Raw genomic sequence first — 21,720 nt, forward strand, 5'->3', positions numbered from 1 at the left:
ATTGCGTCACGAAATTTTAACCGTGGATAGCTGATGCCAGTAGGAACCAAAATTACTAATGTGTAGATAGGCTCCGATTATATATACCTGTGCGCGAGCGCGCGCGCGTTTGTATGTATGTGTGTGTGTGTGTGTGTCTGTAAACTAAAGTCGCCCTTTCGCGTCCGTCTGTATGTGCAGGCAAATCTCAGGAACTGGTGCAGGCATTTTGATCCGGTTTTCATTAATAATTACACTGCCTCACGAGGAAGATGTTTGTAACTAATTTATAAATATTTCGTACAAACAGTCTGAATTACGATGAATTAAATTTTAGTTGTGAAAGCGACGTCATTGCCGCCCAGCGAGCAGCCGTCGTAATTCTTGATAGGAGCTGTTCCTTGAGACGCCGCGATAAGTTAAATAATGGCTCTGAGCACTATGGGACTTATCATCTGAGCTCATCAGTCCCCTAGAACTGAGAACTACTTAAACCTAACTAAGGACATCACACACATCTATGCCCGAGGCAGAATTCGAACCTGCGACCGTAGCAGTCTCGCGGTTCCGGAATGAAGTGCCTAGAACCGCTCGGCCGCAGCGGCCGGCGTCGCGATAAGTAACACAGTTCATAAACGGTTTGGTAGTCTGTTGGGCTGGCACGGCAGCTCAGAGTCTGCATTAAAAAGAAGTGAATGAAATATTCAGTGATGGATTTGAAGGGGTGTCATGTGACTTCTGCCCAGATCAAATGATAATAACAATGACGAACAGAATCAAGAAGAAAAAAAAGGATGTATAGTGTGTGGCTAGAAATAGAAAGCTTGTAGGATCGAATGCGTCTGCCTCACTTCTTATCACTTTGCCTTTTAACCTGACATTCACCTCTCAATCATTTAGAGATTTCCCAGAAACGAAATATGACTTCCTAGTTGGAAAACTATATAGGGATGTGCAAGGCTCCCAAGTGAAGTGCAGGTGATTGCAATCGTTAAGGGATAACTGCACAGTGAAAATGACATGTGAATCTAAAACCTGTGGTATTCAACTCTTAACGCATAAATTAAAACGCAGCATGGGTTGCAGATTGGCTTCATTTATATAAAAAAAGTTTCGCAGCACCGCAGCATATGACTCAGCGTTCACATTTCTGCTTTCCTTGAGTCAAACGTAGGTGTAAACACGTTTCTCTGCATCGTGTGACGAAAGATATTATTTGTATGGACACTTTCAAATTATGCAGAATACTGGTAAACGAATCTGTGCTGGCGACGCATTTAGAAATGTGACGGTAATTTCAGACAGCCATTTTATGCTTCCTTCACTTTAGCAATCGCAGCTCGCATTCTAATTCACCGCAAATCATTCGAACAACGGGCAGTGAGTTCCTCGGCCTTCAAGTATTCTAATAAATATGACCAATAAGAAAAAGACAACCACCTCATCATGTAATGTGAGGCTCACAATTCCAGATAATAAAATATTTTTAATCAACAGAATCCCTGCATTCGTTTGCATAGCGAAAACCATGCGAATCCGAAATATGCCGTTTCTAATTTTTTATGGTACAACTGACCGTTTTCCGAAAAATTACTTCAGCAACTTTGCTTCATTTGCATACATTACGTCACTTTAGCACCGCATCAGATGACTCAGCTTCCGGCTTTCCTTGAATCAAACATAGATGTGACACAATTCTTTGCGTGGCACGGCGAAGAAATGTGCCATAAAGCGTGCACGACAAAGAATTGCGGCAATGAGTCTCAACAATGCATCACCGTGCGTATTAAGCTTCACAAGAGGTCTGCTGTAACACGAGATAAACATGTACAGTCATGCTCAAAAGTATCCGAAAGACCTGAATTGCGTTTCGCCTGATTCTCATACAACACTCATAATGCAGCTGTCTAGCAGGTCCTCTAATTGCTCCTCGGTACAGTCGTTTGACTATTGAAAATGGTTCCAACAAACACCACTAGAAAGCACTGCTCTGTATGGCTATAACTCAAGATGTAAAGTAATACCACGATACTACAAATGTCAGGGAACACCTTATCACAGATAAGACTGTCCTTAAAGCTTGTAAGCTCACATTTATTACAATAAATAACATACCTGAAATGATACCACTCTCATTATTACGTCAGATAGGTAATGCACGTAGTAAGTTCGTCGTATTCATGATTTCCTCTTCAAAGTCACATACCGTACTTATTATTTAACACAAAATGACATTAAAAATTTAGGTTTTTCACGAGCTCCTAGTTGAGAATATGTATGAACTTCAAATGACACGACGAACCGTCTCGTTCTGCACATGGATTCAAACCCAAGTCATGCAGACCAAGCAAAGATTTCGTGACTGACGGAAACTAACAGTCATTCCTGACTAGTCGTAAAGAGAGTGATATACCTCGATTTTAGACAGTATCCGCTAGGAAACATCAACTTTAAATTACAGAATGTAAACATCTATTGTCCCTGTTAACGAACTACGAGAGTTGTTAAATATTGCTTCTTCACAAGAAACTTACTTGAAATGTCGTGAGGTAAAGCTTTGTGTTTGACAGGGATTCGAGCCCAGAACCTAATCGGATTGTTATCGAAGCACAATCAACTGTGACATATCGGATTTTCTCGGCAGTAGCAAGATGTTTTAACTGAAATGACGAGACGAAACATTAATTTTTTCCTTCGCAGGACTCCAACCCAGCACCTATCGCTGTTACATTCTAGAGAAAACGAACGTTAAATATGGGTTTGTTACACCAGCAGTGAGATGTGAGCATGTTTGAACTAGAAATAATGGTTCAAATGGCTCTGAGCACTATGGGACTCAACTGCTGTGGTCATTAGTCCCCTAGAACTTAGAACTACTTAAACCTAACTAACCTAAGGACATCACACACATCCATGCCCGAGGCAGGATTCGAACCTGCGACCGTAGCAGTCGCACGGTTCCGGACTGCGCGCCTAGAACCGCGAGACCACCGCGGCCGGCAACTAGAAATAATATGACGAAGAATTCAGTGCTGACTGGTAATCGAACCCCACACATATCGTTGTTGACTACACACAAAGAGACGTCAGCTACCGAATTTTTCTCCACCAGCAACTCGGAATGACATACTTGAACTTACAGTGATCTCGTAAATAGTTCTGTGTCTCACTCGGAGTCAAAACCGTCAGATATCGTTGGTGTTGACAACGAATGAAAATACATTAAAAATCAAAATTATTATCCACCATCAGATAGGTGTTCTCATGCTAGAGCTTGATAATACATAATGAAAACTTTAATTCCGTGCCAGGATTCGAACTCTTCACGCGCAATATATGGAGATGTTGAGGAATATGCAGTTTTGAACAAACAACAAATTGTAGTCGAGCTGTATAGTCACGAAAAGATCAAATTCCGCGTAAAGGGCGGTCTGAGTTGCATTCCCAGTTCAGAACCAGTTTTATCGACACACAGAAGCTCAAATAAAAGACGGAATAAGTGCCCTGTGACCCTACATAGCGTTTGTTTCGTCACTTGAAATAAATAACTACTATAAGAAAGGTTACTGGTGGCTGACTTTATTGTGGTTCAACCTAATGTCTACTTGGTAGAGAAGAAATACCATGTTTAATGTGAATTTCAGACCACAATGCCATTATACCTTCTTCATTTGGCATAGCCAGAACAGAATAGAATGTCTCTCCCTATCAGAAATCATCGGCAGAAATTGGAATTGAACCCAGACCATGAGCATATGAATCTATCATCAACCTAAGAGATCACCAAAACCTCTTTGCTGTTTCTCACTTTTCCATTGTAGCGCTGTTGCGCCACACTGGATGCGAATTCTAACACACAGGCTCCCTGAACTGTTTTGCAGCATGTTCAGTACATTCATTTACTGGGTTGACCGAATCGCCATGAACTAGCTGCCTCGGCTACCCAGTGCATTCATTCGACTCTATTTTGTAATCATCAAAATAAAATCACGTAACTGCCACCTGCACAGAACTGCCAACAGTGTAGGATGCAGAAATTTAAATAGGAAGTGTTCCTTTCCACTTGAGCTACTCTACTGCGCTATCTCTTTGTTGAAAACGTCGTGCAGTGCAAAAGAAAAGCTGTACATGTCTGTCTCTCAGAAGACTACATCCGGCCATATGCATTATCTCAAACACTGTGGAATGCGGAAGTTCTGGAGGAATTGTTCTTGACTTCTGGAGCTACTGTAGCTATGGTTCAGCTAGTAGTGAAATTGTGAGTGTCGTGCACTGTAAACAAAACGTCGCGAGTTCGAACACGTTCACTGCCATATTTCTTAAAACGCAATTCTGCTGCCTGCTGAAGTTATCAATCTAATGGAACTTTGAACATAATTGCCTTCACTTCTCAACCCAAAATAGTCTCATGTGGAAAAAGGGCCAACTACAGCGACATTTTGTTCTTTTCAGGTTTAATAGACGGCCAGGCAGCATATGAATCTCTAAACGTTTGTATTATGTATAGGAAGAGCGCATCGGGCCAAAATACGTCAGAAAAGTATTTTCTACGTTAGCTGCCGTGTGGTAGTGGCATTTTATTCTTCTTCAAACCTTGTTTGACAGCTTTAACTCAGAACACGTTTTCTACATGCATGTGATAAAGAAACTACATGTGCATTGTCAGACTGTTATAGATAACATAAGAGAATTTGCATATATCGTTCGTGATTAATTTCTCTCTCATGTTGACTATGGCTTAAACAACACTAAAAGAAATCCTACGAAAATTGTACTCTGTATTATAAAAAATGAAATGAAACTACCCACGATAACCTTACGACGCAAGTCTGTTTTAATAAAGCTGAATATCTGTACAGAAGCGTGCCTCTATCGAACCGAATTAAGCAAATACTACTCACTTAGATTTCGATTGGGTCTGTGTTTAATTGATAGGCTGTGTCATACTCAAGAGGTATGCAAATGTAGCATTTCATAAATAGAGTTATGTATTCATAGGAACCCAAAATTTGCTTGTCAGCAACGGAAAGAGGCATTATCTGTTGTGCAGTATTGTAAGTTTTTCACCATTGCACAAAGAGCGGAAAGTATTTTCTTGCGTTTTCCTTATCGATGTTTGATCTGACTGCTTGTAGCTCTTTCACAGGAGGGATAAAAACGTGACAGTCAGCCCCACTGGAACCGCGAACCAGAACATTCGCTTTTCTACAGTTCAGCATGTTACCACAGTGCTCGCGAAGATGTATGTGTCCGCGATACCGATTACGAGGCTAATAGTAACTAATACTCCTAAATCGCTATTTAGAGTACAAGATTAGTTGCGATTTCCACGTGCAATGACTTTCCTGGTATGAAAACCGTAAATTTACAATCTTTTGTTACACCTCAAGCGATAATAAACTCAGATTATTCAACGAAAAAGACAGGGAAAATCAAGTAAACTTTGATGCTTAATTCCATGCACACCAGGAAGTAACTCGTCGATCACAGAGTTGCCAAACATACCTTGCCTTGTTTCCAAATCTCAGTTACAGTACCAGCAGGAAGAGGCTGGGAAGTGACCGTAGCTGGGATATCAAAGACGCGGCTGGCGCGGCCTGGAATTCGTAATGCGTCTGATTCACGTTTCTGTAACTAGGTTTAGGGTCTGGAGCGTAGTTACTGATAATAGTCAGAACTGACTGTAAACTAAGCATCATAAATCAATAACTCTCATAGTTGTTTTTATACTTCTTTCGTAAGTGTACTCAAAACTAAGAAACTCATTCATGGACGTCTTCGTGCTGGCCGATAGTCGAGCACAGCAAACAAATAAAAATAAAAATCAATGTTTGTGTGTGTGTGTGTGTGTGTGTGTGTGTGTGTGTGTTTGTGTGTGTGTGTGTGTGTGTGTGTGAGAGAGAGAGAGAGAGAGAGAGAGAGAGAGAGAGAGATAAATATAAAAAAGAATGAGAGAGAGTAAATTATGGTTGAAATGGCTCTGATCACTATGCGACTTAACTTCTGAGGTCATCAGTCGCCTAGAACTTAGAACTACTTAAACCTAACTAACCTAAGGACATCACACACATTCATGCCCGGGGCAGGATTCGAAACTGCGACCGTAGCGGTCGCTCGGCTCCAGACTGTAGCCTCTAGAACCGCGCGGCCACTCCGGCTGGCAGTAAATAATTATTGTAAAGAAATTGCATCATGATATAAAAAGAAATCTTTCATAAAATAACACGTTCCACATCATTACGAAATGTCGTACTCATAATCTATGGAACAAATATTAATCTAATCTAATCTAATCATATTGCTGACTAGCTATGAAGAATCATTAATTACCGAAATTTTCGCCAATATCAGTAACCATACCTAAACTTGAAAATAAAAGACCACAGTTTTTATAATAAACCGGACTCCTATCAAGACCCTTTCGTCTCTCTTAACTAACCACGAAAGATGTCTGATATACCTCCATTCAGAAGTACCAATGTGTGCATGCATTTAAAGATGAAGCGCATAATGTGAAGTTCTGTGACGGAGATACGAACCCAACACGTAATCGGATTGTTAATTAAGTAAAATCAAATGTTATGTATCGGTTCTTCTTACCAGCTGCTAGGTGTCTGAATCTAAAATAACGATATAAATTTTTGCGCCTGAGCGATAGTCGAACCGCACACCTACCGTCCTTCTTTATAATCCATGAATATAGCTTAAGTATCAATTGGTTACTCACCAACAGTAAGATGTGTGCGAGTTTGACCAGAAATAATGATACCTACTGCGAATGTTGGCAACACATGAACAGACATCAAAAATGCATGTTAATTTTCACTAGCTGGCCGATGTGCACGTGATAGGGCTTGAAATGAAATTACACTCCTGGAAATTGAAATAAGAACACCGTGAATTCATTGTTCCAGGAAGGGGAAACTTTATTGACACATTCCTGGGGTCAGATACATCACATGATCACACAGACAGAACCACAGGCACATAGACACAGGCAACAGAGCATGCACAATGTCGGCACTAGTACAGTGTATATCCACCTTTCGCAGCAATGCAGGGTGCTGTTCTCCCATGGAGACGATCGTAGAGATGATGGATGTAGTCCTGTGGAACGGCTCTCCATGCCATTTCCACCTGGCGCCTCAGTTGGACCAGCGTTCGTGCTGGACGTGCAGACCGCGTGAGACGACGTTTCATCCAGTCCCAAACAAGCTCAATGGGGGACAGATCCGGAGATCTTGCTGGCCAGGGTAGTTGACTTACACCTTCTAGAGCACGTTGGGTGGCACGGGATACATGCGGACTTGCATTGTCCTGTTGGAACAGCAAGTTCCATTGCCGGTCTAGGAATGATAGAACGATGGGCTCGATGACGGTTTGGATGTACCGTGCACTATTCAGTGTCCCCTCGACGATCACCAGAGGTGTACGGCCAGTGTAGGAGATCGCTCCCCACACCATGATGCCGGGTGTTGGCCCTGTGTGCCTCGGTCGTATGCAGTCCTGATTGTGGCGCTCACCTGCACGGCGCCAAACACGCATATGACCATCATTGGCACCAAGGCAGAAGCGACTCTCATCGCTGAAGACGACACGTCTCCATTCGTCCCTCCATTCACGCCTGTCGCGACACCACTGGAGGCGGGCTGCACAATGTTGGGGCGTGAGCGGAAGACGGCCTAAGCATGTGCGGGACCGTAGCCCAGCTTCATGGAGACGGTTGCGAATGGTCCTCGCCGATACCCCAGGAGCAACAGTGTCCCTAATTTGCTGGGAAGTGGCGGTGCAGTCCCCTACATCACTGCGTAGGATCCTACGGTCTTGGCGTGCATCCATGCGTCGCTGCGGTCCGGTCCCAGGTCGACGGGCACGTGCACCTTCCGCCGACCACTGGCGACAACATCGATGTACTGTGGAGACCTCACGCCCCACGTGTTGAGCAATTCGGCGGTACGTCCACACGGCCTCCAGCATGCCCACTATACGCCCTCGCTCGAAGTTCGTCAACTGCACATACGGTTCACGTCCACGCTGTCGCGGCATGCTACCAGTGTTAAAGACTGCGATGGAGCTCCGTATGCCATGGCAAACTGACACTGACGGCGGCGGTGCATAAATGCTGCGCAGCTAGAGCCATTCGACGGCCAACACCGCGGTTCCTGGTGTGTCCGCTGTGCCGTGCGTGTGACCATTGCTTGTACAACCCTCTCGCAGTGTCCGGAGCAAGTATGGTGGGTCTGACACACCGGTGTCAATGTGTTCTTTTTTCCATTTCCAGGAGTGTATGAATATTTTTGTACTGGATCAGTATTCACATCCACTTTTTGAGGAGACCTAGAGAAGATTGCAGTCTTGAGAAAAGGAACAAAATGACTGAACTATACTGTTCCGAGAGATTCAGATCCTCAAGAGAGGAGATACGAATTCAAATCACAGTCCAGCACCAAATTTTTCAACGTCTGTAGTTCAATCAAGTACAAGTAAAATAAGAGCCCTGTTCCTTTAAATGGCTATCGGTTCATCAAATAAAATAAAATTTTCTAATCTAAGGACGTTTACTGACGACAGTATTTCTGTTTACCATGGCCTCCGCCTATGTCATTCTTTTATTTTATTTAATTTCTTTATTTATTTATTGTTCCGTGAGACCAAATTAAGGAGAAGTCTCCATGGTCATGGAACAAGTCAATACATAAAAATATAACACGATAGTAGAAATAGATAAAATGAAATTAAAAAAAAAAAACATATTCAGGCAACAAGTCGTAAGTTTAAATAAAGAAAATCAACAATGTAACACTGGAATTTCCTTAATTTTTAGCTCTTCCAGGAGCTCCTCGACAGAAAAGAAGGAGTGATCCATGAGGAAACTCTTCAGTTTAGACTTAAAAGAGTTTGGGCTACTGCTAAGATTTTTGAGTTCTTGTGGTAGCTTATTGAAAATGGATGCAGCAGAATACTGCACCCCTTTCTGCACAAGAGTCAAGGAAGTGCATTCCACATGAAGATTGGATTTCTGCCTAGTATTAACTCAGTGAAAGCTGCAAACTCTTAGGAATAGGCTAATATTGCTAACAACAAACGACATTAAAGAAAACATATACTGTGAGGGCAGTGTCAGAATTCCCAGACTATTGAATAGGGGTCGACAAGAGGTTCTCGAACTTACACCACATATAGCTCGAACAGTCCGTTTTTGAGCCAAAAATTCCCTTTTTGAATCAGAATAATTACCCCAAAAAATAATACCACACGACATAAGCGTATGAAAATATACGAAGTAGACTACTTTTCGTGTTGAAGTGTCACTCATTTCAGATACTGTTCTAATGGTAAATAAAGCTGCATTTAGTTTCTCAACAAGATTCTGGAAACTAAATGCTGCTTTATTTGCCGCCATCATGGATAACTGTACTTGCGTCATCAGCTGGTGTCACGGAAGTGTCCTCTGGCGGCGAGGAAATGTACTAAGACAGTTGGGATCTGCAGCTCGTGGTGAACCCACTAGGTGGCGCCATCTTATATTACGGTACTTGCGTCATCACCTTACGTCACTACAACGTCCCCTAGTGGCATGGATATGAACTAAGTCAGTTGGGCTATGCACTCAGTGGCGAATACACTTGGTAGTGGTGCTGCCTCTAATTGTTTAAATAAAGGCTGGTGTATGATTTCAACAGTTGATGATTAGCAAGCAGAGTCTTTTAGATAGATTATTATTTTTACAACTGACGAGTTGTTTGGCTATCTGGACGTAAATGCTTTGCATTATTTACGAGTGGTTCGCATGTCTTTAGGTTGTGCAATGTGTTATTTTTGACGGTTTATAATTATGAAGTGTGTGTGTGTAGAGCGTTATAGATGATTTATGTAGGAGTAATTTGCTGGTCTGTTTGATGTGGGGCATGTCTCAGCGTGTGTTCTATGATACATATACTCCATCCCTAAATAAATTGCTCCCAAACAAATAAAGTACATTTCTTCCTTTCTCCATCAGCCTAGTGCGCGCTGAGTCCTTTCGCCAGCAACGCCTACGAAGAGGTTGCGCCCTGGAGTCTTAGGTTAGTGGTGGTGAGCTTCGTTTGCAACAATTTTCTTAGGTTGGTGGCGAAAGCGCAAGTGACCTTTCTTTACTGCCAGAATTCAAACTCGGCGACGGTTTCTAGGAAGAGGTGGCGGTCTAGACCATGAAAAGTAGTTGAAACTAGATAGTTGAAAGTATAGTGAACACCTTTTCATACCTATATGAAGTCGAATCACATGGCCAATAGGAGTGCAGCATTCTAGGGGTGGAGGTGTGGGGGTACTAGATCATGAAGGAACACTGCACCCCTAGTGGGAAAATGTATAACTTGTCATTTGTTCATTGAATATCGAAGTGGTACATTAAAATTGAAATGGTATTAAGTACTTAGTTCGGTAATTCATTCGTTAGATGCGGGATGTGAGTGTTAGTATATTTACGAAAGACATTGTCCAGAGCATGTATGGAGGGAACCCTCGGCCGCTCGCGGGTCTATGACGTCAGGAGATGACTTTGAGGATCGTCAGCTTTCTCTCTCGCGCCGCGTCACGATGGTGTCCTCTGATGGCACGGATATGAACTAAGCCAGTTGTAGTCCAAACTCAGTGGCGAACACATCTGCTTGAAAATGGTTAAATAATAAAGACAAGTCCCTTTTTCTCGCCATTATCGTACTGGAATTTAAACTCCCCGCCATTTTCTGTGTGGGGGAGGGGGTTTAGGTTAGTGGAGGTAGGCCAAGTGTCGCATCTTCCCGCCAAAGCCCATCATCTTGGATGACATCACGGTGGCGCTCTCTGGTGGAGACGATATGAACTAAGTTAGTTGGAGCCCAGACCCAGTGGCGAACACACATACTTGAAACTGGTCAAATAATAAAGAGAAGTCAATTTTTCACGCCATTTTCCTAGGTGTAACACATTATCATGTTGGAATTTGAAATTCGCGCCAATTTTCTGGGCGAAGGGGGGGGGGCGTGGCACTTTGCCGCCAAAATTCAAACTTCCCACCAATATGCGCCGTCTTGAATAACGTTATCGGCGCCATCTTGTATGATGCCATTGCTGCCATCATGGATAACCATACTTTGGAATAGAATCGGTGTTGTTCCAATAGTAACCTTTTGCATATAATCTGTCTTTAAAGCACTTAACTTTTCCCTCATTGTCCGGCAGGAGTGGCCGAGCGGTTCTAGGCGCTACAGTCTGGAACCGCGCGACCGCTACGGTCGCAGGTTCGAATCTTGCCTCGGGCAAGGATGTGTGTGTGATGTCATTAGGTTAGTTAGGTTTAAGTAGTTCTAAGTTCTAGGAGACTGATGACCTCAGAAGTTAAGTCCCGTAGTGCTCAGAGCCATTTGGACCATTTTTTTCCCTTAGAATTCTGCTTCACACGATAGACTCACTTACATCCAACTGCCTTGGGGTTCTGTGGTAATGATACTAGATCCCAATTTTTGTCTTTCAGGAATATCATTTCCTCTTCCATTGCTTTTTTCCACTTTGATGACTCTTTCGATGCTATTGCTTCTTCAAAAGTTTGAGGTTCAAAGATAATGGCAGAACAAGCTATATCTTGGTCCCAAAAACGAGCAAGTGCATCCCCTTCAGATTCCAAACATTTTTGTTTTCTTTCGTTTGTTAACCAGTATCATCCTCTTCAGATCCCTTTTGAACGTCTTCTGCAGCATGGTCTCCCAGGTTAAATTCAGTATATCTTTGTTCTATGTTTAAGCAATGGGTTTGTTCTTCACCGAAAAAGACATTGCAGGAGATTGTAATTTTCTTTGACTCAGGATTGTAGAGGTGGTAACAGGTACTATACCCATCATAGCCAACCATGATCAATTTCTTTGATTTACTATCCCACTTCGATATAAGTTTATCAGGAAAGTGTACATATGCTGCTCATCCAAACTTTCTCATGTGTCCTAAAGAAGGAGGTTTTTCCAAACCATTTTTCATATGCCGTAACATTATTGTTTGCTTTACATATTCAGCGATTTAAGATATATACAACACAATTTACTGCCTCTGCCCACAATTCGTGAGACAGATCAGTACTTAATAACATAGTGCGTGCACACTTAGCAAGGGACCTGTTTTCTCGTTGATTTTGGCCATTCTGCTGTGGTGCATAGGGACTTATATTCTCATGTGTTATACCATTTTGCTTGAAATAATCTGCATATTGCTTATTTATGAATTCGGCTTCATTGCCACTTCTCAGAACTTCTGTCTTATTTACAGTTTGTATTTCAATCAGTCTCTGAAATTCCAAAAAGACAGGGAAAGTATCATGCTTACTTTTAAGAAAATACACGAACCTGTATGAAGTGGAATCATTCTTGAAAACTATGTACAAATATGCACCTCCAAGAAACGGTTTAATCATCCATCCACTCAAAATCACGAGAATAAATTCCCCAGGAACTTTCGATCTTGATTCCAAATTTGAATTGAAAGATTTTCTTTTCATCTTGCCATACTGACACGGTTCACAACGAAGATTTTCTACTTTCTTCATATTGAAACCAGGTATTAAGTTCAGATTAGCCATTTTCTTGAGATCACTGAAATGAATGTGCCCGGGTCTCTCATGGTGGAATTCAGGGAAGCAGGATTTGCCTGTAGTACATCTGGACATTTAATCAACATTTGATAATACTGATTGTCCATCTTAATTCCTGCTGCCATTAGACCTGAACTGCGAAATTCCATTCTCTTGTCGTCAAAAATAACTTTCATTCCTCTTTTTGTGACTGATCCCACTGAAAATAAATTCTCTTTAATTGAGGAATATATAATGTGTTTTCAAAAGTGCGGTGTTGCCATTTGCCCGCAACTAATGACAATACTTCAATTGATCCAATGCCTTCTGCTTTGACGATCAAGTTGGTTCCAATTTGGACAAATGAGTCATCCGACTGAATTGGCTTAAATGTGTTGACCCACTCTTTGTGTGATCTCATACGTTTTGAAGCAGCACTGTCAGCTAACCAAACGTTTTCGCAGCCTGGAGCAAAAACATTCGCATGTTCTGCACTCAAAGCTTGGTGCTCATACGTATCACTATTCGTATTAAGTTTTGCTAAAAGTTTCCTTCACTTAGATTTAATGTTATTACTTTTGTTTTCAAATATGTAAGTCAGAGAAAGAGCAAAAGAATGCTACGGTGGCTGACAGAAGACTGGATTCATCAGTGACAAAAACGGTAATTCAGAGTCGTGCAAAATGCATAAGCATTGTTAAGAATGCACTCGCAACAAATATTTGGAACGAATTAAGTAACGGTGTAAGAAACAACTCATTTACCATCCTTGTAGATGAGAGTTTAGATATCAGGAATATCAGGTTAGTGAGAATCTTAGTGAAATATTTAGACAATTCTGAGGTCAAAACAACTTTTTGATGTAATTTCCATAGTTGGAGACGAAGGTCTGTACAAGCTATTCAAAAACTGTATAGAGAGGTTCAAGTTATGTGTTGATGATGTTGTTGGGTTTGTGCCGATAATTCCCACGTTATGTTAGGTAAGAATCAATAAGCGAAGTCTTCGAGATAACTGTGTGTGTTTGTGTGTGGTGTGTGAAATCTTATTGGACTTAACTGCTAAGGTCATCAGTCCCTAAGCTTACACACTACTTAACCTAAACTATCCTAAGGACAAACACACACACCCATGCCCGAGGGAGGACTCGAACCTCCGCCGGGACCAACCGCACAGTCCATGACTGCCGCGCCTAAGACCGCTCTGCTAATCCCACGCGGCTCGAGATAAATGTCAACGGTTGCCTTTGCCACTCAGTTGCCATAACTGTTTCACAAGAAATCCATAGCTATGTCGAATATTTACAACTTTTTCTCTCTCCTTCAAAGCGCCACAATATATTAGAAGATTTTCATAAGTCCATGCGTTCTCCTCAATCAAAAATCTAAGGCCCAAGGTGTTTAGCAGTTTCGAACTGTGTTAAACATGCAAGGCAACACTGGAACGTTCTTGTTGAGCTATTTAGGGTACCGGCATTCGAGGATAAGAATGTTGTTTAAGGCAAATTATATTTTCTAAATTCAAACACATCCCTACAGAAAAGCTTCTCCTCATTTTATAAACCACGTACTTCCACTAATTAATCAGTTCAATGAGACGCTTCAGTCACAGGAAGTTTCTGTGCAAGAAAAATTTGCAGAGAGTAATAGATTTATCATAATTATTGTGGTCAATTTTATCAAATGTTCGTTTCTAAGAAAGAACGAGAAGTTATAGAATTTAAATCTATATACCCCTAAACTATGGCTCGGTACTGAAGAAGTTAAGTAACTGAAAGATTCTACTGGCAAGGACAAAATGCCTTCTGCGCTACATCGTGGGAATTTTATCAAAAGTGTGTGAGTGATGCCTACAAGAGATTTCTAGTAAACATCAGTCTGTGTCCTTCCGAACAGGACTTGGCAGGCCCAACGGTACCGATCGGCCGCCGTGTCACCCTCAGCCCACAGGCGTTACAGGGTACGGATATGGAAGGGAATGTGATCAGCTCTCCCGGCCGTATGTCAGCTTACGAGATCGGAGCCGCTACTTTTCAATCAAGTAGCTCCTGAGTTTGCCTCACAAGGGCTGAATGCACCCCGCCAGCCAACAGCTCTCAGCACACCGGATGGTCACCCATCCAAGTGCTAGCCCAGCTCGACAGCGCCAAACTTCGGTGATCTGACGGGACCAGGTGTTACCACAGCGGCTAGGCCCGCCGGAGTGGCCGAGGGGTTCTAGGTGCTACAGTCTAGAACCGCGCGACTGCTACAGTATCAGGTTCGAATCCTGCCTCGGGCATGGATGTGTGTGATGTACTTAGGTTAGTTAGGTTTAAGTAGCTCTAAGTTCTAGGGGACTGATGACTTCAGAAGTTAAGTCCCATAGTGCTCAGAGCCATTTGAACCATTTGAACCACTGCGGCTAGGCCGTTGGCACCTTTGCACCTAGTGGAATAAAATTAGGTTCATATTGTCAGTAGCAAAGAAAAGACTAGTTTACAACTTAATTACTACTAGTTTTCTTCCGTCACTGGTGGAAGTAATGTAATCTCAAGGGAAAGCACGGCTATTGCATGTAACTCTTTTCATTTTTTTTTGTAAACGCTCCCCCTGTGTCTCTCAGTATTAGTCACCAGATGGTGTGCTGCAGTTTTGGGGACTTTTCTGGCCGTGACACCATCCCGGCATACACTACGAGAACTGCGCAGCGCGGCTACGCCTTGCGGTCATACACAGAGGCCTACCTCGCGGCTGTGTGCACTGCAGCTATGCGGCGTCGCCCCTACACGCAATGCTCTACCCGCTGCCACTACGCACTGCCTTTTAGCCGTCGACCAGGTCAACCGTCTCAGCGTTTAAGGTAAGAAATGGAAAGGTCAAAGTTTTGTGAACCAAAGAAAAGACAAGAAAAGGAGACTCAAAAGATGTATCAAAAAAACCAATTGTAACTATTACTGTCGACTTTTCTCAAAATATTGTTTGAAAAGTATTAAGCTATAAAATACGCCAGCTATTTATTTTTAATGAGATAATAATAATGACACCCCCACCCTGTTAGTTCACAACGACCTGTTCCCACACTGTCTGTCCAAGGAAGCCATAATATTCAGTCATTAAACTTTGTTAAACATTGATACTCGGGGAAAGACTGTGCAGGGGCCACACGCTCGGTGAGGGTAGAGACAGTAATTCTTTTCTTAAACTCGCTTTATTTGTTCATGAGACCCAGAAAACATGCTCCCAGGTAGACGCCATTTTTCTTGACTTCCGGAAGGCGTTCGATACAGTTCCGCATTGTCGCCTGATAAACAAAGTAAGAGCCTACGTAATATCAGACCAGCTGTGTGGCTGAATTGAAGAGTTTTTAGCAAACAGAAAACAGCATGTTGTTCTAAATGGAGAGACGTCTACAGACGATAAGTAACCTCTGGCGTGCCGCAGGGGAGTGTTATCGGACAATTGCTTTTCACAATATATATAAATTATCTAGTAGATAGTGTCGGAAGTTCCATGCGGCTTTTCGCCGATGATGCTGTAGTATACAGAGAAGCTGCAGCATTAGAAAATTGTAGCGAAACGCAGGAAGATCTGCAGCGGATGGGCACTTGGTGCAGGGAGTGGCAACTGACCCTTAACATAGACAAATGTAATGTATTGCGAATACATAGAAAGAAGGATCCTTTATTGTATGATTATATGATAGCGGAACAAACACTGGTAGCAGTTACTTCTGTAAAATATCTGGGAGTATGCGTGCGGAACGATTTGAAGTGGAATGATCATATAAAATTAATTGTTGGTAAGGCGGGTACCAGGTTGAGATTCATTGGGAGAGTCCTTAGAAAATGTAGTCCATCAACAAAGGAGGTGGCTTACAAAACACTCGTTCGACCTATACTTGAGTATTGCTCATCAGTGTTGGATCCGTACCAGGTCGGCTTGACAGAGGAGATAGAGAAGATCCAAAGGAGAGCGGCGCGTTTCGTCACAGGATTATTTGGTAAGCGTGATAGCGTTACGGAGATGTTTAGCAAACTCATGTGGCAGACTCTGCAAGAGAGGCGCTCTGCGTCGCGGCGTAGCTTGCTGTCCAAGTTTCGAGAGGGTGCGTTTCTGGATGAGGTATCGAACATATTGCTTTCCCCTACTTGTACCTCCCGAGGAGATCACGAATTTAAAATTAGAGAGATTCGAGCACGCACGTAGGCTTTCTGGCAGTCGTTCTTTCCGCGAACCATACGCGACTGGAACAGGAAAGGGAGGTAATGACAGTGGCACGTAAAGTGCCCTCCGCCACACACCGTTGGGTGGCTTTCCGGGTATAAATGTAGATGTAGATGTAGATATTGAGATTTCGTAAATCTTTGCTACAAGCTTGGATGCTGGGCAGACCACCCACAGTCTCCCATGGCTTCAGAGCATGGTGCCCACCTGTTAAGGTTTTCACACTAATGATCGCCGAAAAAGGGACGCTTTGAGTGGACTCTGGTCACCCTCCATGGTCAACGGAGTCGTGTGGTGCCTGCATGGGACGGAGTGAAGACGCTACGCTCTCTTGTTCGCCGGCGCTTGACCAGCGAACATGTTGCTGTGCTACTCTCCCAAGCTATCCCAACATTTTGCTCTTAGTGGCCACCTCTCGAGGCAGTGGTTGCTTCCATAAGTGCTTCAAATGTATACCATTCGGAGTGGTTTTTTTCTATATTTTTATATAAATCGCTCGAGAAAAATGCTGGGATGGTCGCCTTGAAAGGGCATGACCGATTTCCTTCCCCCATCCTTGGTACCATTCGATCTGGCACTCAACTCTAAAGACCTCGATGTCGACGGGACATTAAACTCAATCTCCCTTCTTTCCTTTCTTCTTTACGCTTATGAAGCTATTGAAATACAGCTTCAAAGTGCCAAAATATCCTTAACTAAGCCTTTAAAGATCTTAACGATATTGTCAACTGCAGTGAAAAGATTTCGTCTGGGCACCCCTGGGAACATCCACTACTAGCCACTAAAATTTCTACACCAAGAAGAAATGCAGATGATAAACGGGATTCTTTGGACAAATATATGATACTAGAACTGACATGTGATTACATGTGCAATTTGGGTGCATACGTCCTGAGAAATTAGAACCCAGAACAACCACCTCTGGCCGTAATAACGGCCTTGATACGCCTGGGCATTGAGTCAAACAGAGCTTGGATGGCCTATACAGGTACAGCTGCCCATGCAGCTTCCACGCAATACCACAGTTCATCAAGAGTAGTGATTGGCGCATTGTGACGAGCCAGTTGCTCGGCCACCATTGGACAGACGTTTTCGTTCGCAGCTCGTGGTCGTGCGGTAGCGTTCTCGCTTCCCACGCCCGGGTTCCCGGATTCGATTCCCGGCAGGGTCAGGGATTTTCTCTGCCTCGTGATGACTGGGTGTTGTGTGATGTCCTTAGGTTAGTTAGGTTTAAGTAGTTCTAAGTTTTAAGGGACTGATAACCACAGATGTTAAGTCCCATAGTGCTCAGAGCCATTTGAACCATTTTCGAACCAGACGTTTTCAGTTGGTTAGAGATCTGGAGAATGTGCTGGACAGGGCAGCAGTCGAACGTTTTCTGTATCCAGAAAGGCCCGAACAGGACCTGCAACATGTGGTCGTGCATTATCCTGCTGGAATGAAGGTTTTCGCAATGAAGGGTAGAGCCACGAGTCGTAACACGTCCACTGTTCAAAGTGCCGTCAATGTGAACCAGAGGTGACCGAGACGTGTAACCAATTGCACCCCATACCATTGCGCCGGTCGATACGCCAGTATGGCGATGACGAATTCACGCTTCCAATGTGCGTTCACCGCGATGTCGCCAAACAAGGATGCGACCATCATGATGCTGTAAACAGGACCTGGTTTCATTCGAAAAAATGACGTTTTGCCATTCGTGCACCCAGGTTCGTCGTTGAGTACACCATCGCAGGCGCTCCTGTCTGTGATGCAGCGTCAAGGGTAACCGCAGCCATGGTCTCCAAGCTGATAGTCCATGTTGCTGCAGACGTCGTCGAACTGTTCGTGCACATGGTTGTTGTCTTGCAAACGTCCCCACGTGTTGACTTAGGGGTCGAGACGTGGCTGCACGATCCGTTACAGCCAGGCTGATAAGATGCCTGTCACGTCGACTGCTAGTGATACGAGGCCGTTGGGATACGGCACGGCGTTCCGTATTACCCTTCTGAACCCATCGATTCCATATTCTGCTAACAGTCACTGGATCTCTACCAACGCGAGCAGCAACGTCGCGATACGATAAACCGCAATCGCGATAGGCTGCAATCCGACCTTTATCAAAGTCGGAAACGTGATGGTACGCATTTCTCCTCCTTACACGAGGGATCACAACAACGTTTCACCAGGCAACGCCGGTCAACTGCTGTTTGTGTATGATAAATCGGTTGGAAATTTTACTCATGTCAACACGTTGTAGGTGTCGCCACCGGCGCCAGCCTTGTGTGAATGCCCTGAAAAGCTAATCATTTGCATATCACAGCATCTTCTTCCTGTCGGTTAAAGTTCGCGTCTGTACACGTCATCTTCGTGGTGTAGCAATTTTAATGGCCAGTAGTGTAGCTTAATGCTGCCTTATTTCATATCAGCTGTCCACTGAAAAATTCAGCCGAATGAATCCATAGAAAACATTTACGTCAATCTCTTTTACGATTATACAAAGACTTATCTCACAAATATTAAAACAAAGATTTTTTAATTCTGAATTAGAGTGATGTGGGCCGTTACGCTGCAGCTTAGATGACTTGCGGCCCTGTTATTATATGTGAGGATATATAGGTAACCATAGATTTTTACAATTGAACAATGTAACATTTTGAATGGTAATCGACAGCTGGTGAAGTTAGAATTCGTATGGGTCTGTATCAGCGTAAGTGAAAAAAATGACAGGATTATTTTTTAATGACAATGGGCTTTCTCTTACGTTACCGACCTATCTAGTCCTTAGTTGTTCGTTTAATAGTGCTCTGTTTCATGGTGCCTTCGCAACAGCAACTGCATTAGCGTGTTATTGTTGGGCTGTTTTGTAATCTCCTCTGTGGATTGGTAAAAGAAATAAAATTTTACACGAAGCCACGATTTCAAACATCGTCACTTATTCTGCTTCTCTGAAAGAATAATAGGTTAACAAGTCAAGTGAAATTACTGTACATCTCTCCATCGACTGTAATTCCGGTGTAATACTGTAACTCAGTGTGTTTTTAACAATGAACTTCTGGAATTCAAAGGCACCCAAGGATTTTCTTTCTACACCTCAGTGATTCAAGAAAAATGAAAAAATTCACACCAAGTATTGTACCTTGTTTTTGTTCCTTCTGCTTACAGAGAAAGGGTCTGAAGGTACTCACCTCAAACTTCGTTCAGTTTCTCAAAGATACTGATAACCTTTTTACCTGAATAGGTAGTCGCCAGGGTTCTGCAAGTTATCACAGTCACCACAGTTACAGAACTACGTTTCTGGGACTAAAAAGCAGCATAGTTCTATTCGAAAAAACATGACTGATTCGTTTCATGAGCCACTTGCAACTACTATCCTAGAGGAAAATTGACTAGCGAAAAGGCTGATGGCAACCCAGGATGGAGAGCCGTCTTCCCACATGCACATGGGCTGTGGGTGTTGCGGTGACTGCACTCATACAACCAACCGTCAACGTACCATCCGTGGTTGTAATAACATTTTATTCATGAAAGTTACAAAGATAGAGTAGTCTCAGTCACATACACTATGTGACCAAAAGTATCCGGACACCTGGTAGAAAATGACACAAGTTCGTAGCGCCCTCCATCGGTAATGCTGGAATTCAATATGGTGTTGGGCCACCCTTCGCCTTGATGATAGCTTCCGCTCTCGCAGGCATACGTTCAATCAGGTGCTGCAAGGTTTCTTGGGGAATGACAGCCCATTCTTCACGGAGTGCTGTACTGAAATGTATAGATGTCGTTCGGTAACGCCTGGCACGAAGTCGGCGTTCCAAAACATCCCAATGGTGTTCTATAGGATTCAGGTCAGGACTCTATACAGGCCAGTCCATTACTGGGATGTTATTGCCGTGTAACCATTTCGCCACAGGCCGTGCATTATAAGCAGGTTCTCGATCGTGTTGAAAGATGCAATCGCCATCCCCGAATTTCCCTTCAATAGTGGGAAGCAATAAGATGCTTACAACATCAATTTAGGGCTGTGCTGTGGTAGTTCCACGTAGAAAAACAAGGAGTTCAAGCTCCCTCCATGAAAAACACGACCACACCGTAACACCACCGCCTCTGAATTTTACTGTTGGCACTACACATGCTGGCAGACGACGTTCACCAGGCATTCGCCACACCCACTCCCTGCCATCGGATCGCCACATTGTGTACCGTTATTCGTCGCTCCACACAACGTTTTTACACTGTTCTATCGTCCAAAATTTACGCTCCTTACACTAAGCGAGGCGTCGTTTGGCCTTTACCGGCGTGATGTGTGGCTTTTGAGCAGTCGCTCGACCATGATATCCAAGTTTTCTCACTTCCCGCCTAACTGTCATAGTACTTGCAGTGGATGCTGATGCAGTTTGGAATTCTTGTGTGATGGTTGAATAGATACCTGCCTATTACACCTTATGACCCTCTTCAACTGCCGACGGTCTCTGTCAGTCAACAGACGAGATCGGCCTGTTGGCTTTTGTGCTGTATGTGTCCCTTCACGTTTCAACTTCATTACCACATCGGAAATAGTGGAACTAGGAATGTTTAAGAGTGTGGAAATCTCACGTACGTATGGTGAAAGTCACCTGACCACGTTCAAAGTCCGTGAGTTCTGCAGACCGTCCCATTCTGCTCTCTCAACGACGTCTAATGACTAATGAGGTCGCTGATGTGAAGTACCTGGCAGTAAGTGGCAGCACAATGCACTTAACATGAAAAACGTATGTTTTTGGGGTGTCAGGGTACTTTAGATCACATAGTGTAGGATGCCGTAAGCGCATGGTGAGTTGGCGTCAGTGTTTCGCCTGCTGGCAGGCAAACTGCAGGACAAACAGCTGCTGCTGACGTTAGCGCTGCCGTGCAGCCTTGACGCCTAGTGCCTTCCCACTGATGCGGGAAGGTTATGATCGCTCCTCGGCCCCAGCGACAACACGCTGGAACAGAAAGTGTAGT

Source organism: Schistocerca gregaria, chromosome X (genome assembly GCF_023897955.1).
Source record: "Schistocerca gregaria isolate iqSchGreg1 chromosome X, iqSchGreg1.2, whole genome shotgun sequence".
In the NCBI taxonomy this organism is placed as follows: domain Eukaryota; kingdom Metazoa; phylum Arthropoda; class Insecta; order Orthoptera; family Acrididae; genus Schistocerca; species Schistocerca gregaria.